This window comes from Halyomorpha halys, unplaced genomic scaffold (genome assembly GCF_000696795.3).
Source record: "Halyomorpha halys isolate HHAL.00 unplaced genomic scaffold, Hhal_1.1 Scaffold1649.1, whole genome shotgun sequence".
Taxonomy (NCBI): Eukaryota; Metazoa; Arthropoda; class Insecta; order Hemiptera; family Pentatomidae; genus Halyomorpha; species Halyomorpha halys.
The window spans coordinates 105,287-127,207 of record NW_027110978.1 but is presented as its reverse complement, the minus strand read 5'-3'; the positions used below and the strand labels follow the sequence as shown (position 1 = coordinate 127,207).

Sequence of the window (21,921 nt, the reverse complement as noted above, 5' to 3'; positions counted from 1 at the left end):
AAAATAAAAAAAAAAAAGTAAATAAATAAAAAAAAAATAAAAAATAAACAAAAAATAAAAAACTCTCTTAAAATATATACAAACAAAAGAATAGACAAGATGAACATAATCAAACTATCTGTATGAAAAATAAATAAATAAAATAACATAATGAAGACCAATATGATCTGACAAACAAATCTGAACTAATTAAATTTCATCTGAGTACGAATACACTGTAACCGTAACGAATTTTTAGTTGCTAAAAATAGTTGCTATCACAATCGTACGCTTGTTATTTATTGTATTATTGTATTTAACCTCACTGCTGAATATGTGATCGAACTGAAATTAAGTACAAATACGTAAAGTCGATTAAGATGCAATATTATAGTGTCATCAGAATGGTATAATGATTTATTAATCAGCTCCTGAAACGATTTAATAGTAGTATAAGAGCCCGCTGGAAAATAAAGTCAGTTATTTTACCACAAATTCAAATTATTTTAATGAAAACTACGCATAATTACTAGTCAAAATTGATGACACTCTACCAAGTATAGTAAGGGGGATTGAAAAATGGCGGCAGTTTCAAAATTAAAAAAAAATTAATTTTTCTTTTGAAGCTCCATATCATTGAAACTACCTACAATAACTAGAAAACATAATTTAACTTCCATTAATATTCAGTACATTTACTAAAACATGAGCCTAGTAAAGTTGTGTACGAGTCAATAGTTTCCAAAATACAGTTTTTTTAAAAGGAACATTTCATAACAAAACAACGAAAAATCAATAGTTTTAAAATTAATTTTAAAAATACTATATCTCAGGAACTATTAGACTAACAAATGTCTATTAGTACTCAAATTAAAGATAGTTTAACCTACTATAAAGTAGTTTATAATATTTTTCTTTGTAGGGGTAGTAATTTTTATGATATTTAAATATGAACTTTTTCCGAACAACTAAAAAACATTATCTTCAAATATATTTTGGCACATATCACGATAACTACAACTGCTATGAAGGTAAACGTAATAAATTACTTTATAGCACATTCAACTAGCATCATTTCCTGAGATATAGTTTCCCTATAATTATAAAATGCCGCTTTAAACATAACTGTATCTCGGAAACATTAAAACTTAATAGAATATTCTCTAAAATTTAATAGTTTTCGAGATACATTTTTTTTTTTTGAAACAACAAATTAAATTAAAGCTAGTTGAATCTACTATTAGTAGTAGGAGTAGTAGTTGATATTGGAAAAATAACTTCACAATATGTTGATTTCAAGTTGTTTGGATAAAAGTTTTGATTTATGAAAATATATATCTCAGGAACCATTCAAGGTACAGATGTCTATTAGTACTCAAATTAAAGCTAGTTTAACGCACTATAAAGAAGTTTCTGACACTTATCTTGCAGGAGTAGTAGTTTTTTTAATATTCTCTAAAATAAATTGATTTCTAGTTGTTCGGACAAAATTTCATATTCATATGTGAATATCATAAAAACTACAATTCTACAAAGATAAGTGTCAGAAACTAATTTACAGTACGTTAAAATAGCTTTATTTTGAGTGATGGTAGACATCTGTACGTCTAATGATTCTGGAGTTATATTTTTTAATAAATTAAATATTTTGTCCGAAAAACTAGAAATCGAAATTATGTGAATTAATTTTGTCCAATATCATCAAACATACAACTTCTTCGAAGATAAAGTACATTAGTACATTTAAAAAGTTTTAATTAGACCAACTGTAAATAAATTTATTTTAGCAAATATCATGAAAACTACTACTCCTAGAAAGATAAACTTCATAAAATACTTTATAGCACATTAAACTAGTTTTAATTTGAGTGCTAATAGACATCTGTATGTTGAATGGTTTTTGAGATATAGATTTCCCAAAATATATTCACTAACTATTTATTTTTCAATGCATCTTTTATGAAATGTTGCTTTTTAAAAAATACATCTCGGGAACTATTGGGCTTAAATAGCTCTATTAGGGCTCAGATTTTAGTAAATTAAAATTATTTGATTTGATTTAAAGCAGGATGCAGATGCACTTTTGCAATTTATTTTAAGAATTCTATTTCTCAAAAACCATTCGAGGTACAAATGTATATTAATAATTAAAGCTAATTGCATGTACTATAAAGCAGTTTAGGATGTTGATCTTCGTAGGAGTAGTATTTTTCATGATATTCGACAAAGATGATTTCTAGCTGTTCGAAATAAATTCACCATCTACTGATTATTTAGTGCATCTTTTATGAAATTTTGCTTTTTAAAAAATACATCTTGGGAACTATTGGGCTTAAATAGCTCTATTAGGACTCAGATTTTAGTAAATTAAAATTATTTTATTTGATTTAAAGCAGACTGCAGATGCACTTTTGGAATTTATTTTAAGAAATCTATTTCTCAAAAACCATTCGAGGTACAAATGTATATTAACAATTAAAGCTAATTGCATGTACTATAAAGCAGTTTAGGATGTTGATCTTCGTAGGAGTAGTAGTTTTCATGATATTCGACGATGATTTCTAGTTGTTCGAAATAAATTCAGCATTTACTGATTATTTAGTGCATCTTTTATGAAATGTTGCTTTTAAAAAATACATCACGGGAACTATTGGGCTTAAATATATTTAAGAAGATATATTTTAGAAAATGTAAATGATTCTATTTTATTTAAATCAGTTTCTGTTATATTTTATATGCATATATTTTTAAAAAGTCCAAAACAGAAGACAAAAGAAAACAAAACAAAACACAAACTACGAGTAAGTAACCTAACACTACAACAAATGAAACGTTTACAAGCTCAGCTGGTCTGTTTCGTGACGTCATTCTCAATGTGACAGACTCTCAGCCATGTTCTGTTATATCGTTTTAACACGGTAAAAGAAGGAAATATTTCTCCATTTAACATAAGTTTTTCCATTTAACACGCTTTAACATGTTAAACTAAAGATCATGAATACCCCTAGTATAGCTCGTGCATACGTGAATTTGCCATTGTTTGAAAAACGTGTAGAGATACCTTAAGACTATTTAAATTGGCAACTATGTTGAAAATAATCTTTAGAAAGAAATGAATGGAACTAATCAAAATTTAAAAAAGTGTGAATATTTTAATTCAATATGAAAAGTGTTACGATAATGTTAACATCGCATGATATAAATTCAGGAATTATATTATCTGAAGATGGAGAAAACATCCTAAAACTTTGTTGGAATTTAAGATTGTTATAAGTAATATTCACCTGGAAGTAATTTTTCACCTCATCATTCATGTGCATATTTTCATATATGCAGAGTAGAGGAAAGACAGGAATGAGAGTAGGAAAATCATCAAAGGTAATCAACAGATTGACCATAAAAGATTAAATGAATACTTTGAATCGTTAGAAGTGAACGAGAAATAGATTTCTTTCCCGTTTAAAAGAAGCTGGCTGGCGATTTCTACGATTCTTCATGCTTTCTCTAAAACCTCTACTTCCTGTCCAGCTAATCGTAAAGGCAGGACTAAACTGAATTTCCTCGATTTTACAAAATGATGAGTCCATTTTATAAATATATTATAAGACACAAATCAATGCTGTACGAATAAAGATTTAAAGATCAAGTCAGCTGAGGTCGCAGCCTGCCAATGGACAATAAACTCGAAGCATCCGGAAGTCCCAATTGATCGTCATTCTTAGGTCAATTGCTCTCAGTAATTTTCCTCTCCATCAAGCAGGCATTTCTGATCCCCTCTAGGCTAAGGCCGGGGAACGTCCATTTCTGTATTATGAATTTACATGATTATGGTAGATGAATAGTTTCATTAATATACATATAAATATTAAACGCTATGAAAATATCAGGAAAGCAATTAACAAAAAATATTTAGGCATCTCATCCAATAATGTACTAATTGGAAAAGAAATAAAAACAGTAGAGAAGTTGAATATCTTGGGCCAATCTTCAACAGTGAAGGAACGTCCAGCAGAGCGATATTGATCGAAGAATAGAAGAAGGAAGAAATGTACCAAGAGGCTGATATATTTGTCTGTATTTGAATCCATAACCCCATATGCCTCGAAAACATGGGACATTAATGCCCGAATACGCTAAATGCTGTTAGTCGTGGAAATGGATATTTGGAGAAGCGGCGGGAAAATCCATACGTGAAAAAAAAAATGAAGGAATACAAAATCTGATGGAGGTGGCATAAAACATACTTTTGATCACATAAGAAAGAAGATTAAGTTGGTTTTGACACGTTAGAAGAATGTCGGCAGCGCAAGATAACTATCGAAAGGCAAGCGGAAATATCATGAAAACTACTATTCCTAAGAAGGTAAAGGTCATAAACTACTTTATAGTTCGTTAAACTGGCTTTAATTTGAGCGCTAATAGACATCTGTATGTCACATAGTTCCTGAGATATAGATTTCTCAAAATAAATTAACTAACTACTAATCTTTCAGTAGATTTTTAAAAAATGTTGCTTTTTATAAAGCTATATCCCAAGAACTATAGGACGTAAATAGCTCTATTAGGGTTCATATTTCAGCAAATTTACTCTCCTTTAAATAATATTCTTTTAGATTTTCTAGTGTTGTTGATCGTTTTTAAGATATAGAGCTCTGAATGAAAAATAAATGTTTTTTAAGGTTTTTGGGGCCCCTTATTGGGGCCTATTGGTAGACTCATCAGTTTTGTGTAGTTATTATACATAGTTTTCATTGAAGTAATCAAAAATTGGGGTGAAATAACTGCCTTTTTTTCTTCCCGGCTCTTGTACTGATACCCGTAGATCCACTACATACATAATTTGACACTCGAATATATTACATATATTTTCTTTCTCATTTTTTAAATTTGTTATTTCCTTGACTTTAATTTTAATTAATTATTATTAATTTAAGATATTGATTGGAGAAGTTTGTCGGGGGGTGTGGTCAGCAAAGAACAACATAAATAAACAATACCATATTTATTTATTTTATGCCGACGTTTCGACCTGAGTTTCAGGTCTTCATCAGGGGTTATGGCGTAGAAGGTAGGACTGCAACTCAGATATTGATATTTCTTTATTCCTTTTGGTTTATATAACTTTATATTTTATTTCTTTAACCCTGTTATTTTACTTTCATATTCAATTTTCAACACTTTATTTTAAATAACTTTGTACATATATTTACTAACTAGAACTTTTTCTAGTCCGCCGGATAAAACAGAAAAATATGACAATACCTATTTTTTGGTTAATCGTGTAGACGATGGACGATTACGAGCGTTGTCGGTGGCGAATAAGAAAAATACTTTTATCATCTCTGTTTACTTGTGTGGTTGGTTAGTTGTGGGTTTGTGTGAATTATATTTTATTTTTCAAGATAGCTTCCAATGAAATGATATACGTTTGGGAATAGTCTTGATGTTTATAGTGAACTTGAATCTAGCACTGAAGGCAACACGCTTCCTAGTAGCGCATAATTAATGACCCATTTGTCATTGGTTCATTAATTATTGAGTTGAGATATCCCGTCAATCCCTCCTGATAGAGAGAATAAGGCAACACAATCACATAATTATACATGCCATCGTTCCAATTATAAATATGTGCTCGATATAATGAAATAAGGAATAACGTTAACTAAACTTTATTAAATTGATTTAAATACAACTTCAACAACTAATATACAAATATTAGTGGTATATTAATATTACTGGTATTTAAATATTAATTACATATAAATGCATGCGCATCACACAGCTGGCACCCCCCCCCCCATTTTTGAATTTAAATTAATCCTCGCTTGTTTCAGAAAAGCTAGTTCTATATTACTCACTGTGGCAAATTTTCCCTCGCTAATTTTCCAAATGAGCCATTTAGTTGACAAATTGATTGACTCAAACCAGTTTTCCAAAAAATAATTTTTATAATATATTTAGTTATAAAATGTATTAAATAATAATTAATTCAAATTAATTATTATATAACTATGGTTACGAATAAAATTATTTATTAGAACTAAAACAATACGCATGCGCTGGCATATTCAAACTCGTGTTAGAACAGAACTTTTATTTATGCTTTTTTGTCATTCTGTGTAACCTTCTAAATTTTTATTGTTAAATATTATTATTTCTAAAATCTTAGGCTTTCCAACGATATATAATACATCAATATTACTATTTTTATTTTCAGAAATGTATTTTCAATCGGGAAAAAGTATTAAATTTATTTAAACTACTTAAACCTCATTTTTTTTTAATTAACCCTCATTGTACTTCATAATATAAAGGAAACCAACATTAATAATTCCAGCTTTACATGGCATTGTACATTTTGAGATACATACGTTCGAAATACACTGAAAAGTGAATTCTGATAATTATAATTATTTTATTAAACTGTAATAAGAAAAATAAATAAAACGTAAATCGAGTCCACATAACACCTACAAAAAAACATTGTACCCAGAACATAAAAAAAAATATTAATTGATACTTATTAAATTGTAATAAAATGTATATTAAATTAATAAAAAGTGTAATGATGGCGATGAAATGTTTTTTTTTACATTTTTATAATTCTTCACATCCCTGGTTGAGGAAAAGTTCCAACACAAAGAAGAGGTTAGTTCATGTAAAATATGTTTTATTTCTTAATTTATAAATTTTACCTAAAATAATTAGTACAACCTGTAAACCGAGTTAAAAAAAATATATATATTGTACTCCTAACTTATAAAATTTCTAATGAATAATAATTAATTTGTAATAAAAGTATATTAAATAAATAAAAAGTGTAAAGATGGCGATGAAATAGTTTTTCTTACAATTTTATAATTCTTGACATCTCTGGTTGAGGAAAAATTCCAAAACAAATGAGGGGTTGGTTCATTTAAAACATATTGTAAGTTTTAATTTATAGTATAAATTTTAATTAAAAGAATAAATACAACAAGAAAACCGAGTTTACAAAAACTGAGGATAATAATTAACTATTATTAATATTTTTTAATTTTTGACAGTTAATATCATAGGAGGACTCAACATTAATAATTTCAGCTTTAGGGCTCTTGTCTATTTTCAGATACACTGGTTAGTAAGTCAAAGGGTGAGATTTTACAGACACGTACAGCCCTATTTTTTTTTAGAGAAGACAAAAAATATAAAGTGTAAATAGTTTTTTTCCCTGTGCCCTTCAAATAATGTTCGGGTTATGTCAGATAATAATGAAGTTAAGAGGACTAAGAAATTGAACAGACCTGCTGGTCAAACGTTCATGGCTCAGAAATATAAAAAAAAAAAAAAAATGGAAGAAAAAAAAGATGGAAGGACCTGGAATTAAGTGAACAGAGAATTCTTTGTAAGAGTAGCCTATCCCTCTGGGAGCGCTTGATGCAGCTGGTTTACGTTTCATGGCTCTTCATTTTTTTTTTTTATTTACTTAAATGTTTTCTAAGAAAAACAACAATAAATTAAAGTTATTTATTAAATAAATTTAAACCTATATATAAATTAAAACCTGGGGTGATATTTGTAGGATGTTTTGATGGATGGAAAAATCATTGCTTACTAGATTAAAATATTTGTTGATTTGGTAGAATAATAACAGGAATTAAAAAAGAACAACGTTTAAATTTTATCGGGTTTTAAAGAGAGCATGAAGAATTATAGAAATCGCTGGAAATGAAATGTATTCCTTGTTAACTTCTAACGATACGAAAGTATTCATTTATATATCTCGTGAAGTCAATTCTGACCTTTGATGATATTCCTTACATTAGTCCAAACATTACTGTTTTGCTTCGCAAGATAACGATACATACTTTTAATTAATAAGTTACTTTAAATTAATAAGTTATTTACAAATTGAGGGGTTATCACCAATAGCTCCATTCTACAATTTTTTTAAGATTAAAAAACTATGTTTAATAAAATTCATTGTTTTAGATAAACTATTTTTTAAAAATTATTAATATAAAATTTATAAAAAAAATCTCACGTCCCAATATTATCTACTAACCACTTCACCTTGTTATATAACTTTTCAAGAAACATAAGTCGTTACAATTTACATGCATTCAAGACCATACGTTGATTGTATTGGTTCAGAATTATTAATTTTATGTTATATATAATAAATATTTTCTGTAAATTTTTATACCTCTTTTATTTGTAAAAGTCAGTTTAAAACACACATTATTTTTAAACTTTCAATATAAAAATTTAAGTACACTAAACATGTGTGTCGCAGTTCATAATAACCCTTTATTGCATCCCAAACTCTCCAATCCCATATCGCAGCCCTCGAAAAATAGTGTCGTAATTGGAGGATCAAAATGAACCACAACAAATCACCTTCACCTTACGTCGTAAATCTACCGACTGCCCTATATAATGTTACTCTTACACCTGTAGAACAGATCCGCTAACTAAGACTACGTCGGGACAAATGACTATCCAAGAATGCTCACACAAGACTGAAAAGACAGGAAACTACACCTCGATTTCGTTTATGACAGTACTTATGAGACAAACCGTCTAAACTTCCAATTCATTACAAAAGTCTGATTTACATGACAATTATAAGGTCTATTTGGACAAACGCAGTTGAGCTTTGGGGCTCCACTAAACCTTGAATTCCTCTCGTATCCAATCCTTACAATCCAAAATCCTCAATGCCCTCTACTTTGTCACAAATGAAATCATACAAAATAATGTTCCCTATGTAACCGATCTAGCCCGAACCAGATACCACTCCTTCCATTATAAACTCCCTAACCATCAAAACCCTCTAGTTTCTAACCTTGCTTCTTCTTCTATTCCTGACAATCCTCCGAGTCGCCTGGAAAGAAAATGGCCACAAGACCTTCTTGCTACCAATGGGTAATTTCTCTACATGCCTGTATCACTCCATTTTTATATAACATCAAATTTACTTAATGTGTTTTTATGTAAATAAATTTTAAATTGCAATAAAAAAAAAAGAAGACTGTCGAATTACTATAAATTTGAATGAAGAAAAATTACTTGCTATAGAATATTACTTAAAACATTATTTCACAACTACGTTTCGGGATGTTGTTCTCATCTTCAGATAATATAATTCCTGGAATAATTCCATTCAATTTTAACTTGTCTTAACAATACATACACAGGACAGTTAATGCGACTGTTAGTCCACTGACATTACTTGTACTATTAACTATCTCGCCAGAGCTATTATAACAGTACAGTCATGACTGCAACAATCATACAGTTACAATTATAACGGTTCTCCAAGAGCGAGTTAAGTGACAGGTGTTTGTCGGGTAAAAGAGATATTTTCAAGGCTCTGAGCAAGTATTTTTTATAGGGACTTCGCGTTTTAATGTAATTATCTGTAAAACCGTTCATTTAATCGCAAATGTGAAGAGAATAGAAGTTGTGGTAAATGTTATCTCCTATAATTTGGTATATCTGTAATTAAAATCCATCGAGTATTTTTCGAGAAATTCGTGCTTCATTCCCTGTACTGTTCAGGCTCATTTCAATGTGAATATTACTGATCCCAAAATATGTTCTAAAACGTAAGGAGTGAATATACAATTAAATTTACTTTTTAAATCTTACAATAAATGTTTTATAGGAACAACTAATAAAAATTAATTTCTTTTAAAGAAAACATTAAACTCTAAATTATGAAGAAGATGGTCAAAATTATGGGTGCGGTCAAAAGGGAATAAAAACAGTCTCGATAGCTCTAAGCTTGAACAGCCCTGAAGCAAAGTGGAGCGAAACGTCAGCGAATAAATAGTTGTTTATTATTTTTTTTTTTTTGGCCCGCACCACTGACCATCTTCATAATTTGAAATTATTATTATTATTGGCGCGAAGGCCGCGGAGGTCCAAGGCCTCGGTACTCGTGAAATACATCCTGTGTTTCATGACGTGGTTTTCATAGGGTGGGTTCGTCACTCACATGCCTATTTTTGTGAGTGCCACCCATTGATTAACGGGCCTCACAATTGCCCTAGGGGGGGGGGGAATTCACTGTGAGTGAGTTTTGTATAATTATATGCTTGAAAAAATCCCGGAAAGGGCCGGGGACTCGAACTCGCAACCTTAGTGTTGGTAGACAGGCACATTATCATGCTTCTACCGTTACCCCCTAATTTGAAATTATACGGTCTATTATGTATATACACATAATTAAACCATAAAGTTTGATTAAAATAAATAATTTATTACTAACACAAACTTCAATGATTTTGAATAATTTTTTTCTCAACTTTTTATTTTAAAAAACCTCGCAACGTTTCGGCCCTCAGGCTATTTTCAAGGAGACAACCTATAATAATAAAAATAATAATAATATAAAAACAAAAATAAATACCATAACAGTTTCAAACAATCTTTTTAGATGATCATTCAGTTCCAAACTATATAATTTTAATACAGCTAACTATTCCACAAAAATTGTTTTTCCTTAACCTCATTAACAATATTAAAAATAAGGCCTACCTTCATCAGGTTATGACTCTGTTATCACTTTATAAGCTTAATTTAATTAACATTATTTTTTCATTTGTTGCTTATAATTTAACATTAATTTAAAATCATAAATACTGTTGCATGCACACACCCCTACTTTTTGTTTATTGTTTTTATTTTCATAAGATTGAGGTTCAACTGAAGCTTCGTGAAAAAGCAGATTCGTAATCTCAGAAGACTTTCAGCCATCAAAAGGTTATGTCCCAATATTGTTTATTAAGAAATCAGTTCACTTTCATTCCCATCTAAAATAAGATAATCGATAATAAAATTTAATCGATTAGATCGATATGAGTTGCAATAGAGCAGACAATATGTTAGCCTCAAGAAGAGTTATGCCATACTGACATTACTGTCGCTACAGATTGAAACAAATTAGGTAATAGGGGTTGAGCCATCGTCCACTTCCCATTCAATCGCTTCTTCTTCTAGTTTAGCCTCTTTTGTATTCCCATCAGCTCCTCCAACAAATAGACTACCCATTATTTATAATGCACTGCTTTATATCTTGTGACAATGGAAATCAAAGAGGAAGATGGATGGATTATTTCTAAACCCCGGATCACAAATGAAGACTAGATTGAAGTTAAGAACCACTTTATCACTTACGCGTAATGAATTATTCTATTTGTGGCCAGCTGATTCCGTATCAGCTGGAAAAAGAATTCCATAGCCTTTTAAATCCAAATTTTAGGTCCAGATAAACAATACACTAATTTAGTTTTAGAAAACAGGAACGTTTCATTTAAAGGTGATGATAATGATAGAAGATAATAAGAGATTGTTACTGTTTCAGCATTAATGATGCTGTCGAGGTGGTTGTGTAAGATCTGACTCCAAATAATTATATTATGTTGGGTAAGCTTTACGAGAAGGCGTCGAGAATGCGTGTTCAAGTTAGGTAAGGATAAAGACGTGAATAGAGAGGATGAGACTTACGGGGTGACAGCCGTATTTTCTCCAAGAATGGCAACCTCGTCCTACTAGGTACTATTCCTGTAGGTACGAAGGAAGATGCAAGTCAAATAAAATTATTTACATTTTAGCGAATAAATGGTTAGATAAAACATAGGTGGTGCTCCAAGGTGAAACGAATTGTATCACTTCGTCTTGGCGGGAAGCGATAACGGTTTTGGCGGCATTAAAAGTTACACTCAAGACTAGCAGGTAGCATTGTCGCTACAATGCTATAAAAACGTTAGTTTGTTGCTCAAGCAGCTACTACTATTTCTTACGACGATTTACGAATTTTTGTCTAAAATTTCAACAAATAATAATAAAAGCTTAGCACAGCCAAATGTTTGATGCCGATACTACCAATCTTTCTCTACAAACATTTGTCCTGTCACACTTCTTCAAAACAAAATCTTCTAAATCAGTCTTAACACAATTCTCTCGTCTACGTTTCGGTTTACCCCTCGAACGTTTACTCTAAACTTTAAGGCGTAGTTCTTCCCTGAGTGTAAGTTTTTGGACAGCTAGCGCCTTCTAAGCAATTTCGAAATTGAACAATAACAAGCATTTCACACCTTTAACCACACTTTTATTTCCTCATCGATTTCGTTTTTTCTAGTTACCGTAGAACCTAACTACTTAAACCTATCTACCTCTATAGGAGGAAATATGTTTGAATATTTCTTCCTATATCTATATCACCGAAATTCCTCGCGTATTCAATTTTATAGTTTCCTTGTCCTCTCCTAATAATACTAAATGATCAGTATACCCAAGCACTGGTATGCTATCACCTAAAGTTAAACCCTTTTCTGTTTGCATTACATTTTTAATAACGTATTCTAGTGGTAGATTAAATAAGGTAGAGAATCGCCTTGTTTTAAACCCGACTGAATCAAGAACTTCTCAGAATAATAATTACTGATTCGTACTTTATGATTAACGTTTCATCCACCATGAATTTAACAAATTATCCGTCGTTCACATTCGTACCGTAGTTAAAAAAAATATTTAAGTACAAAAAAAAGTAAAATAATATTCAACAAAATAAGTGATAAATAATATATTATTTATGTATCACAGTGGTCGATATTAAATTTAAAAAGTAAGAAATAATTACGTATGAATAAGTTATATAAATATGAAGTATGAAGAGATATTAGTTACAAATTTTCAGTATTTCTTAGAATAAAGCCTAGAGAGCAGACCCACTAGATGACTAACGTAATGGCAACAAAGGAAATAAGGTAGGTGTTCAACATGTTCTGTATCACTTCCGTACTAAAAGTTGCATGTTTAGACGTCATTGGTTAAAATCGATTTTACTCATGGTAGCCTTTGTTTTAATTTATTTCCTTTCCTTAGAAAAAACATTTAATCAACTATTAATTGAATTATACGGTTTAAGTGCAGACTATCATTATGAATGCCTGTTTCTTGACTACAATGTTTAACTGAACCGTATTGGAGGAGTTATTATCTAATAGATTGACAACCTACATATTCAAATATCCATGCATCAATTTAAGAAACAAAAAATAATACCTTATTATTTATATATATTATCTTTATTATTTAACCTGCTTCAATACATCATCAGTGACATATAATGTAAGGGGCTAATAGTATTGAATGACAAAATAATAGAAAGGAAGGGTGAACAATATCTTTAGATACTCAACTATTTCCTCAATAACAACTTACTTTATTGACTTAGAACAATAATTTCAAATCAAATAAAAATGCCTTCACAACACAAAAAGTTTATCCACAGTAATTCAAACGCACAAAAAGATAAATAAAAACTCCTTCCAGAGCTCTTACACATTTCCACTTGTCAATCCACAACTGCACCAAAAGTAACCTTCTCTCTATCTATTCTTCCCTCAGTGTTGCCCACGCAGTGTTGCCATCTCACATATACTACTTAACCAATTAAAAGAAAATGTTTTATAGAACAAACGAAAGAGTATAAGGGAGGGGGTAAGCTGCCAGGAATATGGAATCCCAAAGGGCTTTATGATGAACTCCAGGGGCGTGGCAAAGGGGTAGGATCTAATCACCGCCTCCTTTCAGTTTCATTTTAGATTACAATGGCGGACATTGCTTCCCTTAATTCTACAGCTAGTAAAACACTTGTGTTATTTCCACCACTTTCTGACTTATACTACACTTACAAATCCTAACATGTACTTTGATTCATTTTGAAAGAAGATAGTCGACCCTATGAAGGAGATTGTAAGAAGATAGCCCGGGTGGCGGTCAATAAAGGTATCATAAGAATAAAAGAAAACTATTACGACCAACGTTTTGCACAACTTTGCAGGGCGTCGTCAGGCTATATGAAATATAAGATAAAAAGAAATTCACAAAAATTGTTTTATTTATAATATATAAAAGAAATAATAATAATTTAAGGAAGTATATATATATAGGAGGACTAAAAACTAGTTACTAATAAATACAATCAGGTGTGATAGAATTCTAAATACAGATCCAAACTAATGAATTGTAGAAAAATTCTCGTTAGAACATGTATTGGAATAGGTAAATATTTTTTCCTTTTGTAATATATCTCGTGTATTTACCTATTGTAATATTAGACAAGAGATTAGATGTTTCTGTCAGTTTACCTATTCCATGCTTCTTACTCTTCTTAAGAGTTAGCAAAGAAGTGGGGAAATTTATTACCTAACTTTCCATTCCCAACCTCCTCAGTTATCTTTGTTTCAATCTGACAGGTACTTCTCCATATATTTATTTGTTATTTTTATTAATTTTCACAATATTTCCTTTTTACATATTAATATACCTCATCTAGGTAATATTTACTTCACGTACCTGTTTTATCTTTTATATCTACCTCTTTATAACTAGTTCTAACGAGTATTTTCTACAATTCATTAGTTGTATTTGGTATTCTATCACACCTGGGCCCTGTTTCATAATGAAAGCTAATAGTATTAGTTCATAGTACAAGTGTAGATACTATTGTGCCAATAATACTAATACTTATTTTTTTCATAATACGGATGACTATTAGTGATATTACTGGAATTAAAAAAATACTAAAGTACAAGTTACTATTGTACAAGTCAGTGTAATTGAATTAAGATAAATCTACAAGACTAATAGTATTAGTTTGTACTTTATTAGTAACTAGTTTTTAGTCAACCTATCCTATATAGATACTTCCTTAAATTATTATTATTATTTCTTTAATATATTTTATAAACAAAACAGTTTTTTTTAAAATGTTTTTTTCTTTTTAATGTTATGTCAATTCTTAGAATGTTTGTATATTTCTTTTCATAAAGCCCCAACGAAGCCTTACTTTCCATAGTGGAACGAAACGTTGGTTTACAGTAAATGGTTTTCTTTTACTATTTTGATACCTTTATTGACCGCCACCCGGACTATCTTCCTACAATATACTTTTATTTTTAAGAACTTTGCACTAAAGCAGTGAGTTTTCTTAACCTAAACTCTCCATAGCCTCCCTCTAGAGTATTCCATCGAAAGCTGACTCCTTCCGTCGATCACGTTATATCCATGAGGATAGGCAGTGATTTTCGAGGCCCAAGAAAAAAATAAAGAAAATAGAGGACTTATTTAATAGATAATTTCTTTCAGGAAACATGCTATAATTAGGAAGATAACTTTGTATAATTGACGTCTCCACGGATCTCAACCTCACCTTTGAAGGGACAAGATGGATATACGTAGATTCTTCGGTATGAGGGTAAGATTCAATGAGCCCAATTATTCGTCATTTACTTATCTCTACAAATAATAGGGGAAACAAATACAAAAGAACCTTTTTTAGATTCTATTATTCCTATTATAACTTACAGTATGCCATTTCAATAATCTCAGAATGTATGTTGAAAATAAATCAAAGAAGGCAGCCATCGTAGAAGAGGTGATTAATATTTTTACCAGCAATCCTAGAAGGCTGATGCTCTCATATCAAACCTCTTCATCGCCACTTATAATTTAGTATTTATTGTGTGTACTGTATTGTATTTATGTTCGTTTTTGAAGTTTTATTTACAATAATTTACTGTGATTATAGGTAATACAATTTTTTTAAAAAAATGATTGGATTTGATAAAGTAGAAATGAAGTGGTGAGTAAGTTTGTTAAAGTAAGTGAGTAAGCTTGTTCTTCTTGGGATGTTGCGGAATTACATTACATATATTTCATGTACCTAACGTTATGGGCTGAGGTCTGCTCCTCCTTGGCGAAATCCTTCCTACGCCCATGGTTATATTTCTGTATAATAGATATAATACATATTTTCTCACTAATTCTCATCCCTTGACATCTCTCTTTCAAAAAGTTTTCACTTTCATTTATCCTTTATTATTAATTTTTTTAGTTTACCCAATGCCTTCTGCACATTTCAGCCGCACGTCGGTAGTAGTCAGAGGTTTCTAAGATGAACTTATTTGACTAATACATATTCCGCTTCGTACGTCATAATACTCCAAACTGCACCCATTACTCTGGTACATTCTAGAACAATATTGAATGACTGAATGAAACCTGACTCAGTCGTGACGTGGTATATTAGTAAAGAGAATAGTATTGAGTCATATGTGGTCACAACATGAGCTTCCTAATCCGTTTCTGAGTAAGTGAGTTTCTGTCTGCCTCATTTATAATTAAAAAAGAAGGGAAGTATTTGTAAATAGTCGAAAATCTATTAGGGGGATAAATAGTAATAATATAACAATTACAAATATTTTTTAAAATGTAATTCTTTCAAGAATTCATTTGACACTTGGCCTTGTTCATGAACATTCCGTATCCTCCGAAGCGTAGGAAAAGAAGATGGACACAGGATCTAATAAAAAAAAGTGTCCTATTTTGTTCATTATTTTTCTTTTTTCTTGACCTTTATTTTATTCTTATTTCCCTTATTTTCCGTCTTTTAGAGAGTTCTGTATTTTTATATTTCTCTTTTATCTACTTGTTATTTGTTATTATTTCCGTTTTCGTTAATTGTCTAATATATGTTTTGTTTTTTTAATTCTTGTTTATTTATACTTCTCATTGTACATCTGATTATTTTATATATAAACTTTCGCATATTTTAAATCATTTTTAGCCTTACCTTAGTTTACTTTTAATTTATGTTATCTATTCTCTTACTCAGTGACATTATTTCGGTTGTTTGTATCTTTTTTAGCCCTGAGGAAGCACTGCAAAGTGGGGCGAAATGTTGACTCACAATAAATAGTTCAATTAGTATTTGAGTTATTTTGACTGGACCACCTTTCTCTAATATATTATACACTGTCAGTCTTCCAATTATTTCAGATTTAAAAATGCAAATATTCAAGTAGGATGCATTGAAAAATTATGAAATAAATACAAATATTTAAGAATGATGACTCAGATTTAGAAAAAAATTAAAACTGGCACTGTCGCAAAATTCTTGGCAACAAGTCGGTCTAGGAAAGAAATGATTTTAGGTGCTCCTTTTCTGTGCCCATGGTCAATTTATTAACTTACAATCAGATGAATTTAGACAAGTAAACAGTGTACATTTTAGTGTCTAAAATTTTTTTTATAGTTAAAACAATTTACGCGTTGACGAATTACCATTATAAAATATCACTCAGCGAAAGACAAGTGAAAAAAACAAAACACAAGAGCTACGTGAATGAAGCCTTATTTTTCTTTCATTTAATTTTTGATTATTGCTTATAAACAACAAAAAATACTCATAAACTCCTTTTTATAAAAACGTTTCGGCTCTTTAGTCATTTTCGAACTACTAAATTGCACATTACTAACACAAATCTACACCATAATGACTAAAAATTATATCTTAAATACAATTTTAAAAACGTATTTGGATAATATTACAATATTAGTCTTTTCATTTTAATTTTTTAACAAATCTGTTCATGTTCTTTTTTCTGTACAGAAAATGAAAATAAGTTGTAAAATATTTTTTTTAATATTGTATGTAAGATATAGTTTCTAGAGATTATAATGATGATCGGTTTTAGTAATTTAAACTTCAGTTGTTCGAAAATCACTAACGAGCCAGAGCGTCATTATAAAAAGTTTTTTTAAAAATAATTTATTTATTGTTATTTACAACTCAAAAATATATACAACAAGTAAATTTGCTATAAGTTATAAAATGACATGGTACAAACATGTGGAGAATCTACCCATTGATAGAACAGATGCCAATAACATTTCTAGAGATCTCTGGGCCATCGTCTTTTTAGACGCCATGGATTATCAGATAAGGAAGGAGAAACCAGGTTAGAAACAAGTGGGTTTGTGGTGGTTGGGAAGTTTATCATGGAAGGATTGGTATCTGGCTCTGCCCAAATCGGCAACATAAGAGACATTGAGGTCCTGATGCATCCATCAAGTCATGTTGTGTGATTTGTGGCAAAGTAAAGAGCATTAAGGATTTTGGAATGGAAGAATTGGACACGAGAGGAATTCGATGGTTTAGTGGAGCCCCAAAGCTCAACTCCATATGTCCAGATAGGCCTTATTATATTCATGTAGATCAGTCTTTTGTAATGGATTGGCAATTTATAACGTTTGTCTAATAAATCTAATAATCGAATTCGACGTGCAGTTTTCTGTCTTTTCAGTGTTGTATGAGGGTTCCATGTCAGCTGTTTAGCGAGATGTACTTCTATATAACGGATCTTCTCGACAGGAATAAGTGGGGTTTTATTAAATAATAATGTGGGGCAAGAGGTCATGGGTGGGATTTATTTTAATCCTCCAGTTTTGGCAACATCCTTCAAGGGTGGTTATGTGGGATTGGAGGATGCGGGATACAATGGAACGGTCATTATTAACTTACAACAGACATGTGTCATCGGTATACGTGGGGAGGATAGTGTTAGGATGGGTTTGGATGTCACCTATAAAAAATGTATAAAGGATAGGACCAAGGATACTACCCTGAGGTACACCAGCAGACTGAGGAAAGAGGGATGAATAAGCACTATTGTAAAAAATAGTATACAAAAATAAAGGGGGGTAAATGGTTAGGGAAAGAGGAGCACTAGAGAGGAAGATAGGTGGGTGCAGTCTTATACAGAATGCTCCATAAATCAGTGGTCATATTATCGAAACAGATACTATACCTTAAGAGAGACAAAAAAGTCCATATGACCCTTAGTCCGATTCTCAACAGTAAGGGATAAAAATCATATTTAGTGCTTAAAGTCTAAAAACTTGTAATTTAGAAGTTTTAAAATTACTAATGAGCTGAAACGTTACGATGCAGAGTAAAGTCTTTAAATTTAAATTTAAAAAATAAGGGTTTAAAAAATGAAGTACTTATTTTTTATAAATCTTTTGGGATTAATATTAAACATAAGTTATAAATTCCCACTTGTTATACGTATCTATCTATACATACAGATATTCATAAACATTCTATATAATTCCCACAAACTAGAGGTTATGAAATAAATGTACAATGTATCTTCATCCTTTATACCGAACAGGATTTTTCAGTAAAATACAATAAAAACAGGCAGTGCTCACTGTACCATTGGGACATAACACACCAATGGTGACCGAATTTTTTGTTGTGCATTAGATAAGAACTTTCACTGAAGTAGATCATGGAGGCACAGCACTCGAAATCTCGTAGGTCTGTGTCGACCAGCGGTTTCCTAACTCTTTTCGGGCTAAAAGAAATTCGTGGCACCGTTTTTCAACTTAAACAGTATAAAAATGTCGCCATAATTATCCTTAAAGGGGTTAACTAAGTTGAAAATACCATGACAAAGAAAATACAGGAATGCACTGTAAATTTTTATTTATTTATTATTTTTTTTTTTTTTTTTGTAATATTTAGAGAAAGAGGCATTCGCTTGGGGACCTGCTGGTGAAGACAACCAATCAACAGTTTGATTAACAATTGTCTTCCATTAGTTGTAGAGTTGCATGCAAGGTTATACTTTTTCTAACCATGTAACCTTTTCTAAACATTCAAATAAAAACATAATTTATTTTTAAACTTTATTCATACTATATTGATAATCGAATCCAGATATGCAATAAGGAACTAACCAGCATTTTTTATGAAGTTGTGTATTACTAGATCGATAATTTTTCAAGATTTTTTATTTCGCAATATAAATCTAAGCCATAATTAATATTGAATAATGAATATACACTGAGTCTTTGATTTATGTTGTATCCTTACAACTTTCACTTACCACCCTGCATTGTATTGTGTAAATTGTAGTATTGCTCTGGCTATTTTGATGAATTCAGAAAAACAAAATCAAAAGACAAGGGAAGGCGGAAATTGAGAACAAATGATTATTTTGCTGTTGCTATAAAATTTAAGTTTTTTTATTTCTTAAGAGGGGGAATGAAAATAAATTTTGTTTCTGAAAAGAATATTAACGAAGTCGTAATGTATAGGTAGTCTCGGTTTTCCCCGTCCGAATCGAATGTTCTCCTTTTTATTCATAAAATTCATTGATATTTTGTATTTATCCATTGTTTATTATCACTAACAAGGAATACTGTATATTTTTTCCAAATAAATCAATTAAAGGTACTTTATTTTTTTTTAAATCGTCGATTAAGCCCTGTCAGACTATTTCAATGAGGAAAAGACTGATATTAATGTATATTAATACTATTATGAATGATTACATGATTAATGATATTAATATCATTATCAATGAGGATAAGCTGATATTAAATGCCTTTTAATTCTGCATTGACGTGGCGAGTTTAATGACAATCGTTAGAATCATTTTCGACACAATCGAAAAAATGTGGAAAATTAACTCAATAAAGTGGAACTTCCGATTGGTCGCTTTAAGCAAAACGTTGCTGTTATATCCTTTGCATATCCCCCCCCCCCCTTAAATATGTAATTTCAATTTCCAACGACTTTAAATTGTTGAGAGTTCACAAACAGGCACGCACAGAACATTTTACGAGACTATGTTTTTTTGGACTGGGGGAACGACCTCAAAACGTGTAATCCGTCGAAATCTCGAATTCGAAATTCTCCACGATTACAATTATTTCCCTAGTAAATTCCGTATATAAGTGACTGAAAATAAAAATAAATAAATAGAAAAAACATTTTTTTAATTGTTTCCTCATTTAACATTTAGGATCAATCGGTCAAGATCGATAGTGTATATTTATTCGCTAGTCTTATCTCCAACAGATTGCCATCCGTTAAGAAGTTTAGACAACCTCCTTAATTTATTTTTGAATTTTGAAAAATGATTCTTAGGCCAAAAACCCATTTTCTAACTTCATTACTTCACGAAGGGTTTCGCAATTAATTGATCGGTTCTGAGATTGAAAAGTTGATAACACCTTAGGGGAAATGTATAGAAAATTGGGGTTAATATTTTAAATACAAACATTATGATTTCATAAAGTTGTTTCACTAAATAATCTTTCTCACGCAAGCTGACATTTCAAATGAAACGACCCAATATCATATAAGGACTTATGTCATATATATAGATAATATAAAATTATGCCAAGATATAAAAATTTACGTTTATTAAGATGGCCCCCCGCTGGATCACTATAATAATATTACATAGTATGGTGTGATTTGTGGCAACAAGGTAGTTATAACAATAGAATAGAGGGCGGAAATGCTAAGAAGCTTGAGGGGGTGGTACGTGATGGTTGTATGGAATGACGATTAGGAACGGACAGACCAACAATACACTACTGACTTTATTGTTTCTACGGTTTTATATATTCTTAACAATTATTTCAAGTAATAATTATATAGAGCTTATTTATTTATTTTATATAGCTTCAATAATTTTTAAAAAATTATTATTTATTACTTTTCTTGTATTCAAGTCTTATGTCATCCTCCCCTCCCCAGCACCCAATGCCTTGTGTTGGTTGCCTTGGCCACAGGGTGGATTTCATTTTGTTCACAATAGACAAAATGTCGTCCGTCATTGAAAAAATAAATAAATATTAATTATATGAGGAGAAGATGGTTGGGGGAGCGTTCAGAAAATAGCACAAAAAATTTTTTAAAAACTTATTTAATAGTGCCAACGTTTCGGCCTGAATTTCCAGCCTTCTTAAGGGCAAAGAACAAAGAGCAAGATAACAATCAATCAATAAAAAATAATAATGCAATAATGTTAATTTTAATTGTACTTTCTGCTTTTATGAAACCGTATCCTATGGTTGTTTTTGAAAAATAACGATAAAAATTCTTTTAACAGCAAAATGCGTAATAATCTAAAAACAATGAAAAATATTAATAATTTTAAAAGCTAAGAGAGGTTCAACAGTAGGTTCTCTTAGACACATCACGTACACTGCGAAAATTTCCAGTTCTCTCTTAGACTTCGTAGAGTGAGGATCGCGGTGTCCCTTTGACGAGAAACAATAGACCTATTGTTTGCCACATTTCTG

The 21,921-nt window shown here is 30.6% G+C and overlaps 1 protein-coding gene and 1 long non-coding RNA gene across 2 annotated transcripts in view; one reads left to right on the top strand and one right to left on the bottom strand.

The window, feature by feature from the left end:
- The window catches only part of LOC136796169 (uncharacterized), a 39,017-nt gene extending 23,807 nt beyond the window's left edge, over window positions 1–15,210 (top strand). Inside the window, exon 4 of the long non-coding RNA XR_010843873.1 lies at window positions 15,121–15,210. This is a non-coding gene — a long non-coding RNA (uncharacterized lncRNA). The remainder of the gene's footprint in view (window positions 1–15,120) is intronic.
- Window positions 1–21,921, bottom strand: part of LOC106690298 (uncharacterized) — a 58,695-nt gene that overhangs the window by 17,894 nt on the left and 18,880 nt on the right. The gene's annotated exons all lie outside the window — the stretch shown is intronic.